The following is a 6,225-nucleotide window of genomic DNA, read 5'->3' as shown; positions in this document are numbered from 1 at the left end:
ATGCCTTTGACTATGCTATTGGTGCAGTTCTTGCTCAGCAGGGGAATCTAGCAACTTACCACAGTGAGACACTTTCAGACACAGTCTGAAAGTATCCCACCTATGACAAAGAAATGTATTCCATTGTGTAGGTCTGCCATCAATGGAAGAATTACATTATGGGGAAGGAAATGGTCATCCACATAGACCACCGACCCTTGCAGTTCATACATACACAAGAGAAGTTGTAGAACAATCACCATTAGAAATGGTCCACATACATGCAGTAGTTCCATTTGAACATTAATTACAAGAAGGGCAGGACCAATAGTGTTGCAAACTGCGTCAGTCGACCACCAGTCATGGCGCTGATCACTGTACTCGACTCCTGTGGGCACAAGACTTTGGGGTGGCCGCATCTTTACAAGAGCGGTCAAGAATTCGACAGCACATACCAGACACTCTTGGAACTTTTTCTTCCTTATTTATTTTGGGTCTCCTCAACCATATTTGGTTACTCGGTCCACTCCTTTTGAAATGGATTAAATTCTTTGTTCTTCTCGAGGAAGGATGATTTAGGAGGAAATCTACTTTTAGGAGCAACAACCTACATGTCTATGGATCTATTGACTACGTCTTATAGAGTGGTAGGATTGTAATCCTTAACGCAACCTCGTAGAGGCTCAGATATCCCCTTGAAAAATAACATCACTAATCGAGCATCAGATATATCGGTGACCATCGCTTCCAACCTTTGAAAATTTGAGATATATGGCTTTGGATTGCCATTCTTCTTGAGTTATGTCATCTCCCTAAAGTGAATATTTGGGTATTTCTTGTCAAAATGTTCAATGAGATTTTGTGTAAACTCATCGTATGTGTTATGCGAACATGACCCAAAGTCACTGACCCATGGTACCACCATTCATGGGACTCACCATCCAAATGTAAGGTAACCAACTTAATGGCATTTGTCTCTATCATCTGATGGAGTTGGAAATATGTGTCCAACTTCTGAATCCATGTCAATCTAGCTGAACATTTTGCAGACCCATTAAAATAAGGAATGGTCACTTTCTCCAGTGTCTTTTGAAGCTCTTGGTTTTGCATCATAGCCCTCTTAGCTCCCTTATGCTTATTTCTCATTTTGAGGTTGGATAAGTTCGTGAAATTTATGGCAGCTTGAAAGTCTTGTCCCTACCTTCTATACTCCAAATATGCCCCAAAAGGCTCATCTTGATCAACTAGCACCATTTTTCTTATTGCTGACTCATCTAAAAATTGTGGCATAGTGGGTCTAGATGACTTGTTGTATATGTGTGGGTGGCTTTGCATGGTTGTGCATGCATGGAACCCTTCTCCACTTTTAGACCCTTCAAAGTTAATGCATGGGTTACTTCTTATGTTGTTCCCCCAATTTGTTATTGGATAACTTTCCCATCAACTCCATCATCACCTTTTGGCCCTTAGTCAAATCATTTAGAATGCTAATCAATCTGTTAAACTCTTGGGTTTCCCGATCTATCATGGATGCCTCACCCTTTTCAAAACTTACTTCTCCCTCTCCTTCCATTTCCACAACCTCTTCTTCCTCTTCTTCTTCCCAAGTAGGAGTGGGTTCTCTGCACTTGTAGCTCCTCTTATAGGTGATAAGTCGACAATCCTTGGTACTCATCAAATTTCTTGTTATAATCTTCTCTTCAAACCACACAACTTTCCAAAACCATGTTCTGATACCATTGTAAGATACCCCCCCCACCACCCCCCGCCGCCCCCCCCCATAATATCTCAAAATTCTCCTTAAATTTTATAAGTTTGTTTGAGTTGGTCACTATGGAGTTTTTTCAAACAGTTTGTATGCATATGGTTTTAGGTGCACTTTTCTTGTATTTTATTCAAAATAATCATACATAGTACCAAAAAATGCAAAAAGATACTTCCAAACAACAATATATAATTATTTTGTACTAAAAAAGGATACAAACCACTGATAAGGGATTGTTGCAACAATATTAGATAAATATGACAAGGAATATCAACAATCTATTAATAAACACTTGGCTATTGATGACTGATAAAAACCCATAAATATTTGTCTCCAAACAATAACACAAACTCAACTCCAAAGCAAGGGAACTTAGCCTCAAATAGGTGACTGAGCTTGGCCTAAGAAATAGAGAGAGCATTGAACAAAAAATCGACCAACAATGGAGGGTACTCACCCCCCTCATTTGACTATACACAACCAAAAAATAATAGAGGATAAACTTGACCCATAGAAGGAGATTAACTTTGATAAATAAACTCGACTAGTGAGAGGGATATAGAACTTGGCCTAGTTTTATCAGACTTGGCCAGCCACACAAAAACGAACTCAACCTCCTTTTAGATGTGTAACTAGGCCCCCTTTTTCTCAAAACTCAGACCTATAAGAGATGATAATAATCGACCCTTTGGAAGTAATAGATCTCGACCTCTTAAAAGGTGTGAAATCAATATGTATAAGAAATATGGAGTACTAAAATTCAAATAATAAAATCAACTAATAACACCTCTCACTTACTCCTTTCTACCAATGTCTTCTTCTTCTTCAACAATGAAGCGCAACGTCAGAATCTCAGTGACTCCACTCCCACACTAGTTAGGGTGTACAATTTTAACACGGAAACCAACAACCAGAATGATTGTTTCTGCAAAAAACCCATAGTCTCTTTCTCAACAACTCTCCAAAATTCTATTTTTCAAGCAAGCAAATGCAAGAATGTGGAGAGACTCCTCATTTTCCCCTTTTTATAACTCACTTGACTCTTTTGCCACCTTTTTACCTTTTAATATAATAAAGTCATTTTAGTGGGTTTTTCTCACTTTATAATTTAAAAGTGGATTTTTGTTAGCCTAGGATCCATGTTCCCTTTTGTCCCCTTTAGCCTTTTAAAGGTTTTATCCTAGGAGAATTGTGTTCCCTTGATTAAATTTCATGTCCTAGACTACGAGAACTTAATTAGGATAATAGAATCATCCCCTTATGTCTCCTAAGCATACAAGGAGATTATAGAGTTTTAAAAAATAATAATTAGTAAATAAACACATCTTAGTGAAATGACATGTCTCAATAAAAGACATAATTCTTAATGAAAGGGAACTCCCTCTTAGGTATTTATATGGGGCCCTCATTTGTAATCCGATCATATCATTTCTCATACATTTTATTTAATTTTTATCCTAAATAGATTTATTTATATTTCAAGTATTTTGTCCGTTTACATTAGAGAACTTTTGAGGTCTAAATTGGGCCTCCTAAGAAAAATGTACAACCAAAATAAAATTTATAAGAATCAATAAGATTCAATATGATGTCAACTATGGGGGATGATTCACTATTTTTGGGGTAAAAAAGTAAAAAGATTAAGAAATAATAAAATAATAAAACTAGTTTTTCAACTTGTATTTTCAACATATCTCCCTAAGGTTTTACTCAAATTTTGAGCGAGATTACTCATTGGATTCAAAATTTAATTCCTCATCCAAGGAGTACCCATGTTGCATACTTTCAATGGACCCTGCTACAAGAAAAAATAAGAAATACATGAAAAACATGATTGTAATCACATTTTTTCATGTATTTCTCATTTTTTGTGTAGCAGGGTCCATCGAAAGTATGTAACATGGGTACTCCTTGGATGAGGAATCAAATTCTGCATCCAATGAGTGTTATCGCTCGAAATTTGAGTAAACCCTTAGGGAGATAAGTTGAAAATACGAGTTGAAAAAATAGTTTTCTTCCCCCTCTAAAATTTGATGATGTAATCTAATCTTATTTTATTAATTCCACTGTTATTTTATAATTTCTTCAGGAGGACATTTTAGACCTCAAAATTCCCCTAATGGTTGGCGAGTCATATTGGTTGTTACATTTTCCCATTAAGATCCATGTGCTTCTATGCATATTTTTAATTAATTATCTAGGCTACTTATCAATGTGATTCTTAATCCTACCAACATGCAAAATAATCACTCTACTCAGACTTGTAACAAACTTTTCTAGAACAAGGGGTTGAACACATGACAAAACCTTTACTAATGTTGAGGTTAATAGGTGATCCTTTTGTCGTAGCCTTGCACTATAGGTTGAAATCCCACCATTGAGCGATGTGCATGAAACCTAAACAAAAGAGTGGTTAGTGCTATGAATCATAATGAATGTAATAATATTTCTAATCATGTAATGTGAAATATTTCTAAGGACACTTAATGAAGCTTATTTTCCCTGCCAAGCTAACCTATTTGTGGCTACATTTTGAGGTGGATCTATATTATTCTTTGCTAATAATATACTTGAAGATGTGTCATGTAATATTAAGATCCATCTTAACTCCAGATCTACCAAGTGCCTAGAGGGATCAAATATCTCAAGATTCAAACCTCTCTTTGAGTAAAAATGTTGAGGAAAGGTTTGCACCTCGAAATATTTCATTACTCTCAACTCTTGGTATATCCATAGTTAATATGGATCTACGCTAGTTTTGAGCAACACATTTATAAAATGTTTTAACTATAAGAATTTTTTTATTTTCCCTTGTTTTATATAATACATACCTAGTTGACATTGAAATAGGCAAAATCGCCTTCATACCTTAATCAGAAAAAAAATATATTAGTGAAATAAGAACTCTTTTGCTCTTTCTTTCTCTCTATATATTTGATGTTAAAATCTTTTATTCTAGCATGCATATTGAAATATTTGTTTTATAACCCGCATGAAACTTTTTTTTTGTTATTGATATTTTTTAAATGTTATATATCAACTATGTATTAAGAAAGAAATAAATTACACATCTCGCTCACAATGGATGTTTATTTGACATGTATGTTTATTTGACATGTGATATTTTATTTGACTACGCATCATGTAATATGAATAATATTATTTTTACATCTCATCTTTCAACTCCATATTAAATGGTGAAGAAATTACGTCTCTCCCTCATACTAAAGAGTAAATTAATTATTTTTATTTTTATTTTTACTTTAAATTACTTTATCTCTTTATATAAAGTTGATGTAAAATTAGAGTGGAACAATTAACAATTTTTTTTTCATTACTATTTTCTCAATTTATTGATGTAAATATTATTTTATTATGTTTAAATGCAACGTTAGGTGACACCATTTCCCTCATACTGGAAAGTGTCTTCGGGATCTACCAAGCGTTGAGAGGTGTGTATATATATATATATATCTTGCATCAAGAGGCGCTCTATTTCGAGTATGAGGGAAATGTTGTCACGTAACTTTACATTTAAAAATAATAAAATAATACTTACAATAATAAATTAAAAAAATGGTGATAACAAAAGAAGTCAACATTGGCTATAAATAAAATACTTTCATTTCCACCTTAATTTTACATCCACTTTATATAAAAATAAAGTAATTGAAAGTAAATAAAAAAACATTTTAATATTAGAAAGATATGTAATTCTTTTACTACTTAATATGGAGTTGATAGATGCGATGTAAAAATAATATAGTTGATATTATATGATATGTAATTCATTTTATGTTTAGTTGGCATGTAATAGTTAAAATAAAAATATCCTAATAACAATTTTTTTTTTTACTACTAGCCATAAATAAAACAAACTCACCCGGCTATAAAACTTACCAAAACACCATTCCTCATTACACTTTGCTTTGATCCCTCACTGAGCATTACACAAAAATTATTAAAATATGTTTTGTCTATAATGTAAAAAAAATCATATTACACAAAATATATTAGAATAGGTTTTTCTGTAATGTAAAAAATCATATAAGATTATTTACCAAAACGTGAAAATGATTAAACACATGCCAAATATTATTATATGTAAACTGTTGCATGGAATTGGAATACTTACAAAACTAAAATGTTTCCTAAAAAATTACATTAGTGTGGGTGTGAGGTAAATCTTAACTACTCAAAAAATAATCAGTATTTCATATATATAATTTAAGTAAATTGATATCATAGTTAAAAAAAAATATGTGTAAATTAAGCTTTCTCAATGTAAAAAACAATAAATATTTATGTTATATAAACTAGCGTAGATCCATATTAACTTTGAATCTAGAAAACATCAAGAGATCAAATCTCTTAAGGAACTAGCCTCTTTTTGAGTGGAAAACTTGAGGAAAGGTTTGCACCTCAAAATATTTGATCCATATTATCTTTGAATTTACCAAGCACTGAGAGGGATCAAATCT

This window comes from Pinus tabuliformis, chromosome Q (genome assembly GCF_031772625.1).
Source record: "Pinus tabuliformis cultivar Carrire ecotype Pingquan chromosome Q, CPIR1, whole genome shotgun sequence".
NCBI lineage: Eukaryota > Viridiplantae > Streptophyta > Pinopsida > Pinales > Pinaceae > Pinus > Pinus tabuliformis.
This window is presented reverse-complemented; position numbering follows the sequence as displayed.